The sequence below is a fragment of the Mixophyes fleayi genome, chromosome 7 (assembly GCF_038048845.1).
Source record: "Mixophyes fleayi isolate aMixFle1 chromosome 7, aMixFle1.hap1, whole genome shotgun sequence".
NCBI lineage: Eukaryota > Metazoa > Chordata > Amphibia > Anura > Limnodynastidae > Mixophyes > Mixophyes fleayi.
Genome location: NC_134408.1, coordinates 126,060,064 through 126,073,788, shown reverse-complemented (window position 1 = coordinate 126,073,788; position 13,725 = coordinate 126,060,064). Strand labels below are relative to the sequence as shown.

Sequence of the window (13,725 nt, the reverse complement as noted above, 5' to 3'; positions counted from 1 at the left end):
TAGTGGTGGGGACAGACTTGGCCGCAGGCTGACAGAGGGTCGAGAATCGTATACCGGCTAAGGTGAACCCAGCAGTGGAGTGATTGGCAGACAGCAGCGTGGGGTTCAGGCAGAGTAAACCAAGGTCAGAGGTCACAAGCACAGGTTCGGAATCCAGGGACAAGCGAAAGGTCAGGGATACTAGCGGAGGAGCAGAATCCGGTTTTCATGCAAATGGTCAGGGTCAGAAGAGTAGGTTCAAGGTCCAGAAACAAGCGAGGGTCATACACGGGAAGTCAGTCACAGGTTTAAACACCAAACAGAGAGAGAACAAGCAGGTAGCAGAACTGTGAACAGGACGCTATAACCGGCAGTGAGGCCCAGTCCTCACTGCCTTAAATAGTACAGATGGCCAATCAGGACACAGACCAGAATGTATCCTCAGCTGCAGACTGATGAACATGCAGAGCCTGCAGCCAATGGGAATAGCAGAGTGCCAGCAGTAACTATTCTTCCTAATCAGCCTTGATTGGCTGGCTGAACTCAGCCTTGAACGGCTGGCCCTGAAGTCACTTGTGCGCACGCGCCCGGCTGTTTAACAGCTGGCCGGGGCGCGGCGCCAGAAGCTCCCCAGCGTCCCGGTTGTTGCCCAGGCAACCGGGACAAAGCTACAGGAAGTGACGTCCCGGTCGTCATAGTGACAGCCGGGACACCTGGAAGACTACAGACAGAGTCGCTTAGGTGCCCGCGACCGCCGCGACTAACACGTCTATTGTCATTGCTTTAATATTGTCCCTACAGAGAAACGGCAATTGTTGTTTTGGCAGATTTTTTTCCAAAAGTTTCCATTAATTTGTCACTTTGCTGGTAACACCACAAATCAGTGCTTTTCATGACATTTCATAGAAAGCATTCATATACTCATTACTTGCCACATCTCACATCTTTCCGCTCATACAAGTCAAAAAACGAAGATGCAGTCTTTTAAGCTGCTGTGACTTGTCAATCTTCCCCCATAATGCAACAATCTATGCAGAGCCTTTAGTGTAAAACAAGTCTGTAAACCTGCTAACCCTTATCTGTCTGCTGGGCTAGCGAGAAGCTCCCTTATAACATGGCAACCTGACACTTGGTTTTAGGTAGAGTTGAAGGAGTTAGGCTGGGTACACACTACAGAAAATTTTCTCCGATCCAATGTCATAAACGATTTTACCAACGGCTCAAAGAAAAAACCTCCTGATTCATGTGTACACACTAAACAAGTTTTACATGATTCACCTTCAGATCTGTGCTCCTCATCTGTCATAAACATCTGCTGAAAAGATGGTGACTCTGCACACTCCATAGAGATCTATGGACGCTGCCGGTCCTGAGTGCATACACACTGCAGGATTGGAACAACATCGTTCCATCGTTGAATGAGATTTTTTTCCGGTTTAAAAATCAAATGAAACGCTACGATGTGCTTTGGAACGAATATTGTTCATCATTGGAGCATATACACTAATACGATATAGGAGCAAATGGTCATTTATCATTGGCCCGATAATTGCCAGAAAAACCCAGTGTGGACCCAGCCTTAAACTAAAAAACAAAATGATACTAGCCTTAGACGCAGTGTTCTATGGCTGTAACGCTCCCCCGCTGCTTTGTCCTCTCCTCAGACAGATTGGCCTGCCAAATGAGTATGGATTTCCTTCTCACATTTGTTTGAATGGTAAGTTGCAAGTGTGGGGCACCAACACACACTGAACCTGGTTGAAAGAGGTCGATAAGGGATAAGTATAGCACAGATCCTTTCGAGTTTTAATTTTAGGTGTTATAGTTTAGGCTCGATGCCCATTGGCATTTTATTCACATTTAAAAACCAGCAAAACTGCCTGTCAAATCCAAACATGTTCAACACAAATACTTGATATCTTATTTGTACACTGACATTTAAAGCTGATATTTGTGTGCTACATGAAAAAACAGTCAGTATTTAACTTATGTGCAAAACAGAATACTAATTTGCACCCCTTGCATTGTAACATGGTTTTGTCCAGGAGACTGAAACAAGAAGTTTCTCAAGTTAATATCCTTAATGAATCAGGCCCAACGTTATCATTTTAGATTCTTAGTACATCGTTGTCTCTGCTCTTTAGACTCACTTTTATTATTTACATGTGAATTTTTACTCTTTTTCGTTGTGTCTAGACTCATTATGAAAACCTGTAAAAAACAGCAAGCCCTGTTTATAAATATTTGTTTGTTGTTTTTTCATCTTCTCGCAATATGGGTAAAATAGTAGGAAAAGTATGTGGTGTTACATTGCCAATCTTTATCTTTGCCAACCACTAGTGATGGTCATGTCGTGCTATGGAACATTGCGTTTCATGCTTACATTCCCCGCTTTTCTTATATTATCGGGTCATTAAAGCACCACCCTGCCGTCTGACCATCTGCAGCTCTTTTAATTCTGTGGGAATTTAACCAAGTGGCAGCAGGAGCCAGAGAAGAAGTGAATCTCTGTCTGCTGAGATGTTAGAAGATCGTAGAAATCTGAATAAATATAAATGTGCATATACAAACATATTGGCAAGAACTATCGGCAATCTCTGTTCCTTTTATTTTTATGTTTTAATGTGTGTTCATGAGGTAAAATTACCTCACGAAAATGAGTTTGAGCCCTCAACTCGTAAAGTTAGGCTTTTACTTTTATATATTAGATAATGCTAAGAATTTAGTAGGTCAGTGTATAACTCCGCCCAGCAGGTGGCGCTGCAGCTTGTTTTTTTTTTTTCCACACACAGACTAAAACACGCCCCTAGGCTTATATATATTAGATATATGTAAAAGTTCACATAATTTGATTGACCTTTATATTTTTGTCATTGTATTTACATTTCATTTGCTCTGCTGATGAGTGCAAGATTTTGTCCTCGGTTATATGCAATTTTAGACAAAACGAGACTGACTATTGTGTTCTTCAACGGGGTTGCTGAAAAATTAATGTTGTGCAGAAGAAAAATGCCTCCCCTGTGATCACAGACTTATCTCAGATATCTTCAGGGTTGACACATTCCAGAAACTTTTAAGCATGTATTTGTGAAAGTGATAAGTAATTGTTTGCCGTACTTCCCATTGTATTTTAACTTTACTGGTGTTATTCAGCACCGATGTCACCACTAAGCAATAGAAAAAAACAGAAAAATAAACACTTGTTATTTGTGACAAAATGCCTAAGTGGGGTTTCAAAGAAAGGGCATTGCTGGGTCCCTGCCCAAATTTTGCTAAGACAAAGATATAGCAGTAAGTCACCCCTTACAGTCCTGGGCCGGTATCGAGAGGGCGCCTGAGTATCACTCAGCAGCCTTGGCGAAATTTTTGAATAAATTACGGCAATAAGCAGCGATTATTGAGTATGCCCCTATATTCCTTATCATATTGCCCAACTCTGACACACTGTATGCTTCATATCCTAAACGTATCCAACTGTTCATGTTATCTGGGGAGTTGTCCTTTTATTCCTTACATCCTTATAAACTGTGCTGTGACAGCATTATTATACTGTCCATACCGTGACTCAATTTGCTAACATCCGTCAACACCTGTGATGTAAAATTCAGGACGGGGTGCATGCAAACCTGTGGCACGTGTATGAGAAGAGGGCTTAGCCATGTCACATTGCGCACATGCCACATCCTCTTCAGAAGCACTGGGATGCCCCCAGCCCCTTCCTACCCTAAAATCACCAGTCCAATGCTACGCAACCCAGCCTCTGGTACGTGCTGCATTGAAGGGTCATCACTTAGTGCAGAGGCGTAACTAGTGAGCTGTGGGCCCCGGTGCAGGGAGGCGGGGAGGAGAGAACCGGAGCCCCCTACCCTCTGCATCTGCCCATTATCTCCATGAGCTCCGGTGCAGGGCACCTGCTGCACCACTGGTAGCTCCACCTCTGACATACCTCACAGCTGTCCCAAATTCAAACAAAAGTACTTGTATGTGGGATGGTCGGTCTGTCCCGCCTAAATCAGGACAGTTGGGAGATTTACTGCTCTATATCATCAAAAGAAAGTGTCATTCGGGCGTACAAATAATGCAAGGAGCAAGTTCTTCACACTAGTTTTCCACAGCAGTTTTCTTCCAGTATATGCAAATAGCACTTGGGCCACAGGACTCTTCCCAATACCTGACCATCCAAATCCAGGGACAAGGACATATAGACCAATTCTCATCTGCTGTTCTTAGACAGCACCTAATTCTCTTCGGGTTAGATACTTCTCCTGGGCAGTGATAGATTCCGTGTTTCCTCTCCAGGCTTTGTAGACTGTTGAATCTATCAGAGAAGATACATTTAAAGTGTTTTATTTTCTCTGAGTAACAGAACTCCAGAAAGCGCTTCTTATGCAGTTCTTCACTCAGCTGCTCATTGTCATCCACAAACTCCCTAGAAATGCAGAAAATCATTAGCTGTTTCCAGTTGGGTATCAGACACAGTGAGCTGTAAAATTTGCTTTTAGGCAGAAAAGCTACATATGTATTCTGGAGTTCAGTCACACCGTATGCTTTGGTGAAGACTTTAGAAATTGTATATTTAACTCTATGTCTGCATGATGTGTGAATATGCACAATTCTTAAATACAGTGTTTGTAACTACATGAAATTGTATATATTTTGTTAAGTGACATAGAAAACTATAGATCTTCTATATGTTAAACATCTAGGGGTACATTTATCAAACTGAGAGTTTCCCGGCGGGTTTGAAAAACCAATCAGATTCTAGCTATCATTTATTTAGTACATTCTACAAAATGAAAGCTAGAATCTGATTGGTTGCTATAGGCAACATCTCCACTTTTCAAACCCGCCAGAAAACTCTCACCTTGATACATTTACCCCCTAGGGTCTGATTTATCATCCTGCGTGCTTGTAATTGTGCACGGAACTTAAACGTAGTTCCGACTGTATTTAAAGGTAAGCGGATCTCAATATAGGTATCGATTTTAATCTGGGCATAAGTGTGCTCCTGCTAAACGTTACTTGCTGTATGTAAACAGACACAAAACAGAGTACAGGATACGCAGATGTGCAATATAATGTCCTATCAGAACGTATTCACAAAAAAAATACTATATCAAATAAATTAGCAACTCTCAATACTATAATCAATAATAAAAATATTTGTAAAAAAATGTTTTTCTAATTTCATGTTGCCGGGACAGTGTAAGTGCTGTGATGAACTCACTATCTCTCGTATCTTATGAGTGAATTTAGTAAGTGGCACCCCTCCACTTTAATGTGGTTGGTTAAAAGACCCTCTCAATCTTACAACAACGGAGATGTTCTGCTGTTGTGGGCGGACTCCCAAGTTGTTGCATTTAAACTCCCATGAAGTGAGTGTGGGCTTCCATATTTAGTTGGTTTTTTAAAACATAGATTTTACTCCTTGTTTGTGGCACAGAGGAGGCTCGATACAAATGTAATCAGCAGCAGAGATGTAATAATGTATGGCCACACTTGTAAAAAAAACTTTTCTGACGTGTTTTTCCATGTAAAATGGCTTCACCAGAGGAATGCAGGTGTACAACTAACTCCATCCAATCAGGAAGCACACATTAAATTAACCCTCCGTTGAACACTGGCATAACAAACAATGTTTTTATGCTGGGAATAAAAGTACTGGTGCCCCTTCTGTACTATATTATATATTTCTGAATGCTGCCTTTTGTAGTCAGCAAAATATTTTGAAGCTTTAAAAAGATCTGAGAGAAAATATGTATTACCCAGATTTTTGGAAAAAAAATGTTTGAGATTTTCTATGCTTCCTCCACTCGGGAGAGAGCGCTAAAAATGCAGTGAGCACTACATACAAATATTTGAACTGTGCTCAATAGTTATCCTGCATCTACATAATCCTGACTTCTAGGGAGCTGCCTTTCTTCAGCGTCCCTAATTAGTAAGCACTCTCAAAGAAGAAATATTGTGATCTAGGGATGCAGCACCCAGGAGAGAGGTAGAATAGCTAGTATCCAGAACACTCCTCAACAGTGTCCCATGATTTGCTAGTGTGCACTATGCTCTCTCCCAAGTGAAAGTACAGAAGAATATCGGTTAGTAAAATTATCAAGCTGAGAGTTTTTCAGCGGGTTTGAAAAGTGGAGATGTTGCCTATAACAACCAATCAGATTCTAGCTATCATTTTGTAGAATGTACTAAATAAATGATAGCTAGAATCTGATTGGTTTTTCAAACCCGCCGAAAAACTCTCAGCTTGATACATTTACCCCCTGATATATATATATTTTTTTTAAACATATTTTATTAGGAAGATTTTTCAATTTTCAAAACAGTGTAAAGGTTAAGTTACATTGATCAAACAACAAATACCTTGCAAATGAGAAGAACAATGTGAACTTTGTCAATAAAAGTAAAAACATAAAAAGGGAAAGAGAAAAGAGAAAGCAGGGGCAGGGAAGGGGGGGAAGGAAAAAGGGGAAGGAAAGGAAGAGATGTTAGTATGGAAAGAGGGGGAAGGAAAAGGGGCACCTGACTTGGCATCTAGATGTATTACAGGTATATATCATATATTGAACGTCTTCTGATGCTATATTCATTAGTCTCCATTCTAATCAGGTCTTGGTTGCTCTGTACCATAGGAGGCGAGCCAAGGATCCCAAATCGCACAAAATTTATTGGGACGGTCACTGAGAATGCTTGTAATGTGTTCACAGCTATATGTCTGCCATATTCTATGGATAATTTCAGGCAGCGATGGGGATTCTGGGTGTTTCCAATTTGCTGCTATTGCGCATTTAGCTGCATTGAGTATATGGCCTATAAGCGCCATTGTATATTTGTTAACGTCCGGTATAGGCCTATGCAATAGTGAGTATGAGGGGCAGGGGGGGGGGGGTTTACTGAGTTGACTCTATCAATTAAATTGTGAATTTTCCGCCAGAATTCCACAAGTCTCGGACAGGACCACCAAATATGTTGGAATGAGCCTTCCTGCCCACATAGTCTCCAGCACTGACTAGAGGAGTCAGGATATATGGCTTTCAAGCGGGTAGGGACTAAATACCATCTATATAAGAGCTTATACGAGTTCTCCTTGGTACGGACACAGATAGAGCTCTTAGCGACTCTCGACCTGATCTTAGCCCATTCCTCTATCTCCAGTTCAATGCCAAGGTCTTCTTCCCACTTTAGCTCATAGCGATCTTTGGCAGGTTGACGAAATGCCACCATGATGCTGTGAAAAAAGTAGAGATTAAACCAGTAGGAAGGGATTTACGTCTGCAAAAAGTTTCTAAAGGTGTAAGTTGGTATATAAGCTTAAACATTGGGATCGATTGATATAAGTGTCTCAACTGAAGGTATTGATAGAAACGATCATGGGGAATGCCATATCGTCGTTGTAAGTCAGCAAATTCAGGGAATATCCACATGGGCGCTATGTCGGTAATGAGTCTTAGACCTCGTCGGGACCAGTGGTGAAAAGAGTAAAGTTGTTGTCCTGGTGGAAAAGCTGGATTGTTCCACAGTGGAAACATAGCTTCCGAATTTTTTATTAGCTGAAACGTGCGAGTACTGTAGTCCCACATCTGGATGTAGAAACGGGTGGTGGATAATAGTAACGGGAGTGGTGGTCTATGTTTGATTGAAATCCAAAGTAATGTATGGGGCGAGAGTAATTGCAGAAAGGTAGCCTCAATGTCTACCCAGAGCCTAGTGGAAGATGGAGAGTGAAATAAGACTAGCTGGGTCAAGTGTGCAGCATTATAGTATTTGGAGATGTTTGGGAGGCCCACCCCACCTTCTGAATTTCGCCGGAAGAGCGTGCAGGCCCTTACTCGGGGTCGCTTGCCTGCCCAAACAAATCTGGTAATTTGCTTCTGGAGGGTCTGTAGCACAAGAGAGGGTACTCGAACAGATAGGGTTTGAAACAAATAAAGAATTTGTGGCAAGAGGTTCATTTTTACCACCGCCATGCGGCCGAGCCAAGAGATATATAGCTTATCCCATTTTTCAAGATCATGTTTGAGTGAGTCTAAAAGCCTAGGGAAGTTAGCTGTATATATCTGATTATAATGGGTAGTTAAGTAAATTCCCAAGTATTTAAGTTTATCTCGTTGCCATCGGAAATTTGTTTGGCTCTTCAGGGTATCTAATAGGTGGGGAGGTAGATTAAGAGGGAGAATTTCCGATTAGTCCATGTCGATCTTGAAGTTAGATACTGCGCCATACTCATCGAGTTCTTTTTGAAGAGATGGAATGGAGGCGAGGGGATTGGTGACTGTGAGAAGAATATCATCTGCGTACATATCTGATTTTTTTTTACACAGTGCACTAGACACGAAGGGGCGGCTCATGTTACGTTGAATGCAAATTGCATTCTTGGCATATACTGCACTTTTTTTTATATCTAAGCATGCGCACAAACCTCTCAATTTGTAACTCGGGCTTTGTGCGCTTACCCAGAGGTAAAAAATTGTATTACATGCCAAGAATGCAATTTTCTTTCAACTTAACCTGAGCCCCTAAGTAAAAAACTAATTACCCCAATCGCTACAGGTTGTCTTTAAAATACTAAAGTACTGACACATGGCACTAAATGGGAACTGCTGTTTCCCTGTCACATATGAGTGTCTAAGCTCTGATGTGAAAAAGAAACACTGTTTTCTTTTTAATGTTACTATTATTATTGTTAATTTTTATTTATAAGGTGCCACAAGATATCTGCACCACCATACAGGGTGCAAACAATAGGACAGTACAAGGTAGAACACTGCGGTACAATAAACAAGTAACTATATTTATATATATATATATATATATATATATATATATATATATATATATATATACTATAATTATGGTAACTCAATGCACAGCAATAAGAAAGGCTAAAAGTGAGCAAGGTATATTCCGCACAAGCTGGAAACCAACGCCCAAGAGTGTTTGCGCAGGTAACAGGTTAAGAGGCACCAAAAAGGTGCAAGGAAATGCAGGAGTGGAGTCAGTGGGCAGAAGGACCAAGAAGGAGGTGGGCAGAGTAGCTGGTGAGCAAAGTTAAAAGTGGTGGAAACAGGAGGAAAGAGTGCCCTGCTCATAGGAGCATACAAACTAAAGGGAAGGGCAGACATATAGATGACACAAGGGGTGAAAAGGGGACAGGAATGGAAGGAGCGAGAGGGAGGATAGGGGATGAGGGGCTGAGAGGGTGAGGTAACCGACTAGGTGAAGTAGTTAAGTGGATAACTGATAGACTTGTAAGAATAGGTGGGATTTTAATGCCCATTTGAAGCTGCACAGACTAAGGGATGTTCTGATAGAACAAGGGAGATCCTTCCATTGGAGGAGGGCAGCGAGGAAGAAGTCTTGGATACGTGAGTGAGATGTGGTTATCAGAGGAGAAACGACGGTCATTGGCCAATCGCAGAGGACAGGAATGAGTGTGAAAGGAAATGAAGTTGGAGATGTAGGGAGCAGTGGAGATAGCGAGGACCATGTATATGAGGGTGAGAAGCCTGAAAAGGATTCTGTAGGGAAAGGGGAGCCAGTGTAAGGTTTGGTAGAAGGGGAGGAAGATCTGGAGCGGCGAGATAAGTCTAAGAGCAGCATTGAGTATAGATGGAAGAGGAGCGAGATAGGAGCCGGGCAGGTCAGTAAGGAGAAAGTTACAGTAGTCTAGATGAGAGATGATCAGTGAGTTGATGTTTTACATCAGGACACAGTACTGTTCTTGCTGGAAAAACTCTGCACACAAACACACCATGAGACATGTCTCCAAGAGAGAAGAATTTTAAAACTACTTTGTACTTGTCCCAGTGGTAAATCTGAATCGTGCTAAAAAGGAAAGCTAATATATCAAATTTAAATAAAATAGTATTAATACAAGGTCTGTTTAGGCAAGGTGCGCAGTACATTTGCATAGGTCTATTGTTTATTCATGTTTTAAAGCCTTTTGAAATCTGTTAAAATGCTTCTTACTCTTTACAAAAATCCTGCCACCCAAGTATTAGGACTTTGATGTCACCAATCCTGCTTCAAAGGGTTCTTACAATGCTATTAATCAGTGCAGCCTCTGAAGATATAGCCAGGGAAAACATTTGGACATCTTGTGTTAAACTTTGCACAAACTTTTTTTTGGATGTCTTGCAGATGAATTCTGCACATCACTTCCTCTGTAGGATAAGGTCAATCATTTTTAGTTATTTCTGTAAATTGTGTTTTTACAAACAGAGAATTTGATGGGCTATAGGAGAACTGTGACATATAAAGTGCAACAGAGAAGCTGAATTTACAGTGTTACGAATGTGAAATATAATAATATATAATCTATTGTTATGTTGCAGATGATTAAGGGATATTACTTCCATTCTGAACAACATAGATTTTGATTTTTTTGAATACTTTTCACTACCTCTTGAGATTTTCATATACAATTAAAACACATTAAAGAGTACCTGTCATTTCTGAGATACAGTCCATTTTACATATTGCCTTTTGCACTATGTATGACCTACAAATAGCTAAATTCCCATCTGCTCCCTCCACCCAGGCGCAGGGGTGCAGTTAGAGGCTGGGCTGGGGGGCATCTGCTCCCTGGGCCAGTCCCATAGTGGGCTACATTGGGCTGGGCCACTGGGCCACCTGCATTTATCCCCTTTAAAATATTCCTAATAGGCCGCTGAGTCAAGTCTTACCCCCCGGGCTGAAATTTTCCAGCCCTCCCCTGGTTAGGGGTGTTTACTGTTGGCCATAAATCCCCCATCACTTGAATCATGACATTTCTCTGGGTAAGGCTGGGTACACACTACATTGTTTTAATCCGATTATCGGGCCAATCAGATGATAAACGACCGGTCGGCCTGATATCACATTATTATGTACGCAGCAACGATGAAGGATTATCGTTCCAAAGCATATTGTATCGTTTCATTTGATTTTTAAACTGGACTAAAAATGTCGTTCAACGATAGAACAATGTCATTCCAATTCCAAAGTATGTATACACTCAAGACCAGCAATGTCTATAGATCTCTATGGAGTGTGCAGAGTCACGATCTTTTCAGCTGTTGGTTATGACAGATGAAGAGCACGGATCTGAAGGTAAATCATGTAAAACGTGTATAGTGTGTACACATGAATCCGCATGCTGATCGGGACTTTTCTTTTTATTGTTGGTAAAATCGTTAAAGATGTCGCATCGGGAGAAATTTTCTGTAGCTTGTTACCAGCCTAAGAGGGACCTGCCTTTTAGAGCATTAAAAAATTATAACACTTTTTCTGCAGGGGTATATTTACTAAACTGCGAGTTTTAAAAACAGGAAATGTTGCCTATAGCAACCAATCAGATTCTAGCTGTCATTTTATAGAATGTACTAAATAAATGATAACTAGAATCTGATTGGTTGCTGTAGGCAACATCTCCACTTTTTCACACCCGCAGTTTAGTAAGACTCATTTGTGCTGGGATCTGCCTATGTTTTTTCATGGACTGTACTTCACCAAAATGGCAGCCATTATTGTTCTAACTTATTTATTTGGCTCTAGTGTATTGTTTTTATCTTTTGTCTCTAGTGTTTTTCTGTGACTATATGAAAAAAGAAACTGCAGTAAAAGTAGGTTACTTGTCGTCATCTGCAGTTTCTTGACTGCTGAGAGTAATGTGAAGCACTGATTGAGTAACTAATTGTATCTTGTTTTATTTTAATTGGATGTGATGGGAGATTAGGATTCGCCTTGTACAGTTGTATTAATTTACAAGGTATTATATTAGTTTTGTTAAGATGAATCAAGATGGATTTATTTAAAGGAGACTAATATTAAACTGGGTTTTCTACATTAAAATACAGCATATTTTACGTAATACATGTTATTACTTATATATATATATATATATATATATATAAAATCAATCAGTTGAAACTCCCTTCTAGAATCCTGCATTTGCTACTGAGGAAAGAGCAGAAAATGTCTCTGTTTGCTATATGCAAATGCAGAATATTGGCTGGGAAGTCAGTCTCAAGGTTGCTTCCGGGCAGCTTTCTCCTATGAGCAGGGCCGGATTAAGGGAATGGAGGCCCCTGGGCTAAGGGGGCCTCCATTCCCCCGTGAGGGCCCCCCCCCCCCCCGTGATCCGAGCCGCCCCCCCCCCCCCCCCCCGGCACTTACCTCCTTCTCCTCCTTCCCCGGCGCGCTGTACACTCCTTACTGAGGAGATCTCGTGAGAGTGAGACTCACGAGATCTCCTCAGTAAGGAGACTACAGCGCGCCGGGGAAGTACTGCAGTGAAAGTGCTCAGCAACACTGATCGGGTTAGGGGCGCCCCCGCCCCCGACCGATCAATACTGCTGCTGAGCACTTTCAAGGGCCCCCTGGATGCCATAGGCCCCTGGGCTATAGCCCAGTTAGCCCTATGGTTAATCCTGCCCTGCCTATGAGTCAGAAAATGTTCCTTTTTGGAGAATGTGAGTTAGTGCAGCATTGCTTTAAAAGGGAAATCAAGACATTTATTTTCAGTTGTCCCAGTTGATTATTTGAAAATCATTGTTATGAAGTTTTCCACTATCTTCTGGTGGAAAAATAATCACATATTAAAGTTGTACTTAACCTATGTCCTGGAGACTTCAGTCAACATGTATTGTGGTCTCTCATATCCCGTACCCTTACCTATTCACAACAATATAACTTGCTATGCAGCCACAAATGCTGTTAGTTCTTACTTTGTTGCTACAACATTGCAGCTCTCTACAGACACAGCAGTGCTACAAAGAAGCTGATACATTTAAAGTGGAGCTTTCACCAGGTCTTCTGGCATTACTGTTTTGCTTTACTACAGTTGCTGGTAACTACTGGTCTGATTGAAATGTTTTCTTCCTCAGGACAGTAGAGAAAAATGAATAACAATGTTTGAGAAGCATTTTATCCTTAATTAGTAAAATGCAAATAAATAAAAATATAGTAGCCATTTACTTAATTATTTTTTTTTTATTACAACATGGTCATAATCCATGAGCGCAAAAATAAATATTATATCAGATATTATCAGACCATGATGATGATTAATAAAATGCCCATTTCATGCCACTATATACATATATATATATATATATATATATAAGATATATGAAGTTATTTGGATAAAAAATTGTGGTTTGACATTGCTTTTTTGTTGTTAATTAGTACATCAGTATTGGAGTTTTTACCCTCTAAAAGGATTTATCCTATAATGAAAAACCATCACAATTTTTACAATTTATTAAATGTTGAATTTATAAAATTGTGAATATAGTTATTTTTGAGACAAAATTCCTTTATCTAATATAGGTTATGTGTTAACCATAAAATATGAATTTCTATTTGCACAAATGTGCCCTATTGTCTGCCTTGCCACGCAGCGGGGCCGTTACTAGGGCTGTGTGAGAGGGGTGACCGACCAGGGCACAATGTTCAACGCGGCCACAGATTATGAATATTTTAGGTTCATTTGGTTCAAATTGAGGACTAGGGAGGAGGCATTTTTCCTTCTCACCCCAGGTGCTAAAATTTTAAGTTACGGCACTTTGCCATGAGCACCCCTTAAATGTCACAAACACCGCCATCTTTACCCACAAATCCATGTTCTTCCCTGTAAAAATAGGTGCATGATGTCACTAAACAGCACCTGTACAATGGGCCTCGCTACTAGCTGGATACCAGGGGGTAACTGTATTAACCTGCGATTCTAGCAAATTGCCGATAAAATTGCCTTTCAAA

The 13,725-nt window shown here is 40.8% G+C and overlaps 1 protein-coding gene across 1 annotated transcript in view; it reads left to right on the top strand.

The window, feature by feature from the left end:
- MYO3B (myosin IIIB) overlaps nucleotides 1–13,725 on the top strand; it is a 321,272-nt gene that overhangs the window by 220,021 nt on the left and 87,526 nt on the right. The window lies entirely within an intron of this gene.